This window comes from Vulpes vulpes, unplaced genomic scaffold, assembly GCF_048418805.1.
Source record: "Vulpes vulpes isolate BD-2025 unplaced genomic scaffold, VulVul3 Bu000000642, whole genome shotgun sequence".
Lineage (NCBI taxonomy): Eukaryota > Metazoa > Chordata > Mammalia > Carnivora > Canidae > Vulpes > Vulpes vulpes.
The window spans coordinates 1,532,189-1,541,954 of NW_027325668.1; the positions used below are offsets into that span (position 1 = coordinate 1,532,189).

A 9,766-nucleotide genomic window follows, 5' to 3' on the forward strand; every position below is an offset into this window, starting at 1 on the left:
TATAGCAATCCTATGTGATATTACTATCTCCATTTAATAAATGAGAAAACTGAGGTACACTATTTAAGTAACTTGGTCACGACTACACAGCTAGTAAATGTAGAGAGTATTATGTAATTTATCTATTTTTACCAAAGATATTTTCCAGTGTTTAGGCATAGGAAAATATTCAGGATGCTTTTAAAGTCATCTACCTTGAGAAGGTAGTCTATCTGGAGGGATGGTGTTCTTAAATACCAAAACACAGGGGTGCCTAGTTGGCTCAGTCACTTTAGTATCTGGTGTACCTTCAGCTCAGGTCATGATCCTGGGGTCCTGGGCTCCAGTCCTACATCAGGCTCCCTGCTCACTGGGAATGCCTGCTTCCCCCTCTCCCTCTGACCCTCCCCTCTGCTATGCTCTCGCTCTTTCTCTCTAAAATGAATAAAATAAAAAATATTTTAAAAATACCTAAACACAGAGAAAACAAATATGTAATCACAATGTTTTTCAGTGTTCTGTGGTCAATTACATGACATGGAACAAATAAGAGACACGTGGTAATTTAGTAAGCATGGCATTGCTGAATATTTTCAAGGAAGGGGAATTATAATTTGAATGAAGTGTGGAGAATGACTTGTCAGGCAATAGTGATAACTTGCAGAAATTCAGAGAATTAATGATAGCAAGATGAAATTAGTGGCAAGTAGCAACAGAAAAATTAGGGAGCAAAAAAAAAAAAAAAAGAAAAAAGAAAAATTAGGGAGCGTTTGGAAACTAGAATGCACATGTAGTTTGTAAGATATTGGCACGAGGTAGGAAATGGGGCACTGAATAATTATACATAGGCTTCTGGGCTAGGTGTTAGGGTAGTTGCTGTTGATAATCATTCATTTAGACAAAGTGAAAGGAGAAAGCAACAGCACTGGCAAATTTGGGCTGGAGGATAAATGACTTCAGATATGGACATACTGATTTGAGTTATAATGTAGGAGATTTTGTATATGTGATGGCATAGGGACAAGTTGGATTCTGCTGTGATTATTATACTATAATTAGATTTTTAATGGAATTAGAATTTTTAAAAAATCTGAATTCAAATCAGAGTAGTATAGAGTTGATTTTTACAAAAGTTCTTAGATTTATGTGACAAAATGGTGATTTATTGATTGTGTACTTCAAAGAAAGTTTGTTTTATAATATTTAAAAATGATTGTCTAATGTCTGACATTTTAAAAAATAAATTTTGCATTAGAGCCTCTGTGAAACTTTCTTTTGCTCAGGGTTTGGGTTTGTCTGGTCCTCAGGGCACTCCATGGGGCTGCCCCCAAATCTCCTCAACAGGTGAGCAAGTGTCCACTCCTGGCTTGACTACAAAAGGTGGACCAGGGCAGCAGCCCTCAACAGGCCTCTATCTATAGTGCAGACAAGAGACCATGGAAGGGACCTTGGGCCAAGGCATTGAAGGACAGATGCTCAGCAGCACTTTAGGTTAGATAAAGAAGGATATTTCCTTAGTGTGGATTGCTGCCTTTAGTAAAAACATGTCCATTTGCCATTCACTCCACCAGTTGTGAAGAGACTGCTGGGATAGAAGAAATCATGTGGATGAGCAGGTAGGAGAACAGAATGGAAAAACAAAGTGGTTTGAGAAAGCAGTTAAATGTCTGGCAGAGAAACTAAAGAAAACAGGACAATTAGATAAGCTTGAGAAAGCCATCACCACTCAAAATTGTAATACTAAATGTCTTACCATACCAAGCACTTGCTCTGAAATTCAGAAACTGAGGACACCCATTGTGAGAGATCAGTGGGATAAGACAGGCCTTCACAGCTTCTTTGAGCAAACCAGGTCTCCTGATGGTTGTCTTCAAGTATCCCATTGAAAAGGACAGCCGCATTTATGTGTCGCTGACCGTGGTACTGGCCTGATCTTCACAGGCATCATGAAACCAAAGCAATTGTAAACTGTGAATGTGCTTTTAATCTTTAAAAAGATCTGAAGTATGTTTACACTTTACTATTACCAGAGATTTGAGACACAAGTTTTGCTTCCAGTATTGAAATCCTAATAGAACTGTCACCTCTAGATGATTATACCTGCTCCATTCCTGGAAATACTAATTTCCCAGTGAGAACCGAGCCACAGAGTAATTACACCCCAGAAACTCCATCTCCTGGATGTATCATGGAAATTGGAAAAAACATGATCAACAGATGAACGGATATAGGATCTCCAGCAGAACTATCTCCTACTACTTTCTCTGTGTTAACCATAGTTTGAATTTGCAGCCAGTTACTCATTTAGGTGTTCAGTAGCATATTATGAATTAAACCGGAGGGTTGGAGAGAATTTTCAGGCATCACTGCTCTCACTCAGTGTAGATGGCTTCACAGATCCATCAAACCCAGAAAGGTTCTGCATAGGGTTATTCTCTAATATCAACCAAAATGTGACTGTAGAAATGACAAGAAGACATATAGGAAGAGGAGTGTGCTTATATTAGATAGGTGGGGAATTTTTCACCGAGTGCCTAAAGTGATGCTGTAGTCGTTTGCAGAGCCCCAAGTATCCTCAGAGATAGAGCTAGCACCCTGCAACAGCGTAAAATTCCACCAGGCTGCAGTCTGAAGATCTTCACTAACCAGGAATTTGCTGCTCTTCCCGCAGTGTGCTAATCAGAGTTGTGAAGCTGTGCATCAACTAGGATGTGCATCCTAAGAATGAGCTTTGTGAAATACTAGGAAGCAGAATACAGAAGGCACATGGTAACGAACACTCACCAGATTGTGTTTGGGAATGACTGCATAAGAAGGTTTCCAGAAGGAACTGTCCTCTACAAAGATGCCATGAATGTGATGGTTCAGAGGGAGACTTTATCTTATGCAAGGTCAGGCCTTAAACAGTATGGATTCCTCCTTTTATCCCTTGAGAAAGGGCGGCCTAGCCTCAGATAATATGTAAACAACCTCTAAAGTAGATTGGGATGAAAAACAGAGGGCGTGCTTTGTCTGCTTTTGCCTGAGAACTGAATAAATGCAGCCTGCAAGGGCAAGAGCTTGCCCTTAGCCCTAGAGGCTTTGGGACCCCCACTGTGTGTTCATTCATTCATAGCCAAGCAGCACCAACGGGATTGAACTTCATCTGAATGGACCTCTACAGTGGTTGGACAAAGTATTAGCTCACATATGATCCCTTTGTTACAGAGAACTTGGTTCTTGTCTCACAGAGTCAAAGAACGAATCTTGAGGACACAGGAGTGTGAGTAAAGTATAGAAGCTTATTAAGTAAAGATACAGAGAAAGCTCTTATTAGTGAGAGGGGTCCCCACAATGTTGCCACTGAGGGCTTGTAGGGTTGGTCTTTTACTGAAAGCCTGATCAGGGAACCTAAATCCTTTTAAAATATCCCTTGATATCACCATTGAGTAAGGACTAGTGATAACATCCTTAATGGCTTCTTCCTTTTTAGAGTCTGATGATTTTTTTGGTTACAGTAGGTGTTAGAACAAGACACCCTCCTCACCCACACCTTAGGGCAGTGTGGTCTGGCTTGTTCTCTTATCTCTGGTTTCCAGACACCTCAGCATTTTGGGGATTTTTGTGAGCCTGCTTCCATGGCTGCCTACCTAGCCCTGCCTAGCCTCATCTGTCCCTAACTCACCTTCAGGTGTGTTGCTTAAGCATGTCATCAAGCTTTGTTGCCAATCAAGTCCCATCAAAAGGCTAAATGTAACAACTCTTTTGTCATAGTGTTTGTCATAGCCCCATGGGCTGTTTACTGTCTAAAAACTTAAAAGAGGAAAAAACACTTAAAGTCCCACCAATTGAAGTACCTTGTAGAATAGGTTTTCTGCGTTTGAATATTAAATGGGAAAATTCACTTCTGGAAATACTTTCTTGTACAGGAGGAAGAGGAGATTTTAAAGACACGCTGATGTCTTCTTGGGCATTGTGGAGGCTGAGAAAATTAAGGCCATTTCACCTCAAGTTCAGCATTAGCACAAGTACAGACATCTCAGCCCCCCCCCCCCACCCCGTGCTTAATGCCCTTGAAAGCCCCATATCAGAATGTAAACAGACTTGAGAAATTCCTCCACCCCTTCTGGAGGTCCCCTAGACCAGCCGATAAAACTAAGCTGGAAACCACCTTGGGGTCCAAGTCCCTGCTCCGTTGTGTTGGGTGTACTTGGACCCAAGCTTGAGCTTGTAAATAAACGCTCGTGTACTTGCATCGGTGTGGGCTCCTCGGTGGTTTCTCGGATTTGCAATCTTGGGCACAACACCTTTTACCAAAAATAATTTTTTTTTTGGAGGGGGCAGATAAAAATAAAATAATAAAACAAAACAAAATAAAATAAAATAAAATAAAATAAAATAAAACAAAACAAAACAAAATAAAATAATAACATCTTCCAACAAGAGAATTCTATCAGTCTTCAAGCAAAACAAAACCACTAATCTATTAATCTATTATAGTAATCTATTTACTGTGTTAAGTGGTCACACTTGTAAAAAATAATAATGCAAATATATTGATATTTTAGAAAACAAAAAAAATTCAAATTAGAAATTAGAAAATAAGGCATTTCATCTGGCTGTCTTACTGATTACTTACTGCCAATAAGAATTTTCCCTGCTATTGAAGTCTGCCTGACTTTGCCTGTAGAGAGTTTATACAAATTTATACATTTGCAATCTTTCCATCTAAAAAACAAAAATAAAAATCTGTAAGATGACAAATATATTATTTTCTCTTAAATCAAATTTCTTCTCATAGTTTTAGAATTATGTACCAGTTTGGTATTTAAAGTGAGACACATTTAGAAGCATCAACTGTAGCCTACATTTTATTTTTGGCCTATAGTTCCTATTTCCTGTTATCTTAAGAAAGTGTTGAATGATACACATATCTGATAGTTGCCCTTTGATAGCTGTGAGCAGAATCAATGTTGTGAAAGTAGGGGAACTAATAGATTGTTATTAAATTTTTCATTCTGTTATTGGGTGTTTATTAGATTAGTTATCATGAGAAATGTTTAACAGTTTGCCCAAGCCTGAGGCAGCTCATAGATATCTTTTATTGAAGTCTTATAACATATATCTAAATTAATTTTATTCAAAATCTATTCATTCACCACCTTTTGTATGACCATTTATTTTAATCAGGAGCTAAAAATATCTTTGAAAAAGAGTGGTTTTCTCACTCCCATCCTCAGTACCACCATGTGGTTTAAGAGATAAATTTTCAATACAATACCTTTAAAAATATATGATTTTGGCTTAGTAATCAGAAATTATAGTTTTAAAGTTTAGCCAAAGAATTGGAATATATTAAGAAATCGAGGTAATAATTGCCCCTCTGAGACTTTATATGAGACACCTCCGAAATATGAATATATTTTTATTTTTATTTATTTTTATTTTTTTATATGAATATATATTTTTTTAATTTTTATTTATTTATGATAGTCACAGAGAGAGAGAGAGAGGCAGAGACATAGGCAGAGGGAGAAGCAGGCTCCATGCACCGGGAGCCTGATGTGGGATTCGATCCCGGGTCTCCAGGATCGCGCCCTGGGCCAAAGGCAAGCGCCAAACCACTGCGCCACCCAGGGATCCCTTTTTTTTTTTTTTAATTTTTATTTATTTATGATTGAATATATTTTTAATAGAGGTTCAATGCACAAAACAATCTAAAATGTGTTATTTACCATTAATCTGTTAATAAAAATTGAGGAAGTTGATTAATAACATTATAAACATGACCTTAATGAAACTAGAATTAAATAAAATATCCAATTAGTTGCATTAGCTTGCTAAAAGAAATTCTCCTGTGTGCCTTAGAAAATGTAAAAAATTGGAAACATTTGAATGGTATATTATGATTCTGTTGATGGTTTGAAATTTTAGTGGTAGTAAGAGTATAATCTGATCTGTGTGACCACTCTATTGGTCAGATCTTGTACATGATACCATTCTCCTTGCAGATGAAGTTGAAAATGAATGTCCGAAATGATGCATTTGATTTTCAGTGCAAGACATCAGAAGGCTAGTAGCTACTATATCCTAATAGCTGTACTCCAAATATTGAAAGGAAATTCCACATTACCACATTCTGTACAGTATCCAGAACAAGCAAAATATATGATTTATGCACATTTATAACGTAATCCAAATAAGCCTATTTCTCCACTGATACATGGAGTTTACCGTGGTTAGTTTGGAACAGTAAGTTTATTTAAAGGATTTACTTTTTAATTTCCACTTATAAAGCTAGGGAACATATTTCTGTAATGTATCACCAATAGTGCCTTCACAATCTAGCTAATCTGTACTGTGCTTTTTCTACTCTGTCATTCTTGTACCTTGTACCTTATGTTGACTACAAAGCAAGGGTGTATACTTGTCCTCTGCAACTTCCCTGAATGTTTTGTCAATAAGAATGTTATTCAAAATTTAGGAAAATGATAATCTCCTAAGACGTGAAATTGCAGTATGCTTATTTGTTACTATATTTTAGGTTGTATCTTTCTTAGAAGTCTCTTGCATATATGACAGAAGGGGGACAAATTATAACAATCATTTTGAGTATGTATTTCCTTTCCAAAGATATTTTCCATTTTCAAGCACAGGAAAATATGCAGCATATTTCCAAAATCATACAGCAATAATTTGAAAAGGATTTTAATTTTGCAGTTTAAAGAAGTAGTGGATTTGGCTAAGATGGAATGTGCAACTAGATATAATACTTGTGTTTCTATCATTTAGTTCTATTATTTCCTTTAAACTCTGAAAATATATTATCCTTCTGTATCTTGTATGATCATGAAGAGCTCAACCAAGATGAACTGTAGCAGTGGACGAGTGTTAAAAATTAACCTTACCCAAAGAGAGATGAACTTTTGTCCTCATTTTCTAGAGGGTGATCTCTAACTACTTGGGATATCTTGCCTGATAAAATGCCTTTATCGGCCTGGGGGCCTGGGGACATGTCTGATAGTGTATACTGATATTTATTGTGGGAGCTTTGGACCTCTGGAGAGGCTAGACTTAGGTCAGCCATATGGGCATGTCTATATGACCAAAATCCAATTAAATTCTGGATACCATGGGGCACCTGGGTGGTGCAATTGGTTATGTGTCAGCCTTCAGCCCAGGTCATGATCTCAGGGTCCTGTCTGGAATCAAGCCCTGCATCAAGCTCCCTGCTAGACCAGAGTCTGCTTCTCCCTCTCTGCCCCTCAGCTCCTCCTCTCATACTCTATCTCTTTCAAATAAATCAAAATCTAAAACCAAACCAAAACAAAACAACTCTGGATACCAGGACTTGGGTAACTTTCCTTGTTGACATATTCCATGTATATTGTTAAACCTGAATCCTGGGAACTGTTACCATTGTTCACAGCTCCACTGGAAGAGAACTATTAGAAGTTTTAAACTTGGAAATGTCCTAGACTCTATCTCATGAACCTCTTCCTATGGCTGATTATAATTTGCATCTTTTCACTCTATTAGTTCCTGTGAATATAATAGCTTTTAGTGAGTTCTGTGAATCTTGAGTAAATTATCAAACTGGAAGGTGGTTTTGGGTACCCCCAGACTTGTAGTTCGTGTGAGAAGTGAAGATGGCTTTGGTGACTCTGAAACTTTGTATAATTAAATATTTATCTCTTTAAAATTTGGTTTTGGAGTGGAGTAGTAGTTAAGAACAAGTTTCTAAGGCAGTTGGTGTGGGTCTGGGCTAATAGAGAAGCTGACAAAATCTTGTGAAGATTACATAATTTAATGTTTTAAAGCACCGAGAAGAAGGATGCCTGGGTGGCTCAGAGGTTGAGCATCTGCCTTTGGCCCCACATCAGACTCCCTGCATGGAGCCTGTTTCTCTGTCTATGTCTATGCCTCTCTCTCTCTCTGTGTCTCTCATGGAAAAATAAATAAAATCTTAAAAAAAATAAGGCACTTAGAACAGTTCTTAAAGAAGATTAAGCACTGCATAAATATTAGCTCTTGTCTTAATTCTTTGACATAAATAAAATCCTTTAAGTAGGACTTTAATATAGCCAGTACTAGTTACAGAAATGTATACACAGTCAGTCACTGTTAAAATCTTAAGTGACTTTTGATTGACTTTGGCCAACTGCCATAGAGCCTGTACGCATCAGTCTCCTCCATTTACTCTAAATGAAGTGATTGCATTTTCAATTCATGGTAGTACGTTCTAGAATCTCCTTTCCTGTTGATGTGATCAAGTTTCTATTCTAGAACCTGCCAGCCACAGATCTGAGGAAATCTATTTTTCTGGATCTTTTCCTATGGTAATGAGCCAAACATTAGTATCTTCAACTAGGAGAGTTATTTTCTGTTCAACTTCTGAACATTCTCAGAAACTCATTTTTTATTCATATAAAATGATATAATGATTTAATCTGTAATCTATTTGTGCATGATAGGTGCACTGAATCTTCACTCCCACCTATTAATATCCTTAAAATGCTTGATAATCTTTACATGATGAATAAATTCAGTACTTAGAAATCTAATGATGCCTCCTGAAATCTTATTTATAAGAATGTCTTATGTATGGTTTACTTTGATTTATTTTGAAAAAAACATTTGCATAAATTTGTCTTTTAATGATAATGCTTATTAGCCTTTTCTTTTTCTTTTTATTTAAATATTTTACTTATTTATTCATGAGAGACACACAGAGAGAGAGAGAGAGAGAGAGAGAGAGAGAAAGAGAGAGAGGCAGAGACACAGGCAGAGGGAGAAACAGGCTCCATGCAGGGAGCTTGATGTGGGACTCGATCCTGGGTCTCCAGGATCACGCCCTGGGCTGAAGGCAGCACACTAAACTGCTGAGCCACCCGGGCTGCCCTAGTTTTTTCTTTAGGAAAACATCTTCATTGGTTTTATAAATCTTAATGTATATTTACCATATCACCAAAATTTTAATTTTCCATTTTTAAAGTGAATTAATCCAGATGAGACACGTGACAAAAATTACTACATTTCCTGATTTCTTGCTAAGTTATTTTAAAATACATTTTTCTTCCTTAAACAACAATTAGCCCATATGGATATCAGTAGATTAAGTTTCAATTATTACTATTTTATTTAATATTGGTGATTGGGCAGCCTTCTCCTTCTGCCTGTCTCTGCCTCTCTTTCTCTCTGTGTCTCTCATGAGTAAATGAATAAAATCTTTTTAAAAAAGTATATATATATATATATATATATATATATATATATATAGGATCATTTTCTTTTTATATTTGAAAAGCTAATGTTTCTAATGTCTTTTATATTCTAAAGCATAATGGGTGAAATGTTTTCTTAGGAGGAATATATTTATTAATTTGGAATGTGTTTAATGAATTATTAGCAAATTATTCCAAAAAAATAATCTATAGTTTGTTTTTAACAATACATCTGAATGCCTTAAGCTCATTTATATAAAGATGTGGTATATTTTCAATTATCTTTATTCTAGATCAGGAGTTGTCAAATTTTTCCTTTGAAGATAACCAGATAGTAATTATTTATTTATTTATTTATTTATTTATTTATTTATTTATGAGAGAGAGAATATGTGCAGGGAGAGGGGCAAAGGGAGAGGGAGGAAACTAAGCGTACTCCCCACTGAGCATGGAGCCCAACCTGGGCCACAATCCCAAGACCCTGAGATCATGACCTGAGCCAAAAACAAGAGCCAGACACTTAATGGACTGAGCCACCCAGGTACCCCATAGGTGTCTGTTTCTTATGGTCTCTGTTGCAGCTA

General features: G+C 36.7%; 1 long non-coding RNA gene and 1 pseudogene across 1 annotated transcript in view; both read left to right on the top strand.

Annotated features, from left to right (window-relative positions):
- LOC140596425 (uncharacterized) overlaps positions 1–9,766 on the top strand; it is a 102,876-nt gene that overhangs the window by 11,734 nt on the left and 81,376 nt on the right. The window lies entirely within an intron of this gene.
- LOC140596432 (mothers against decapentaplegic homolog 2 pseudogene) lies at positions 1,416–4,211 on the top strand (annotated as a pseudogene).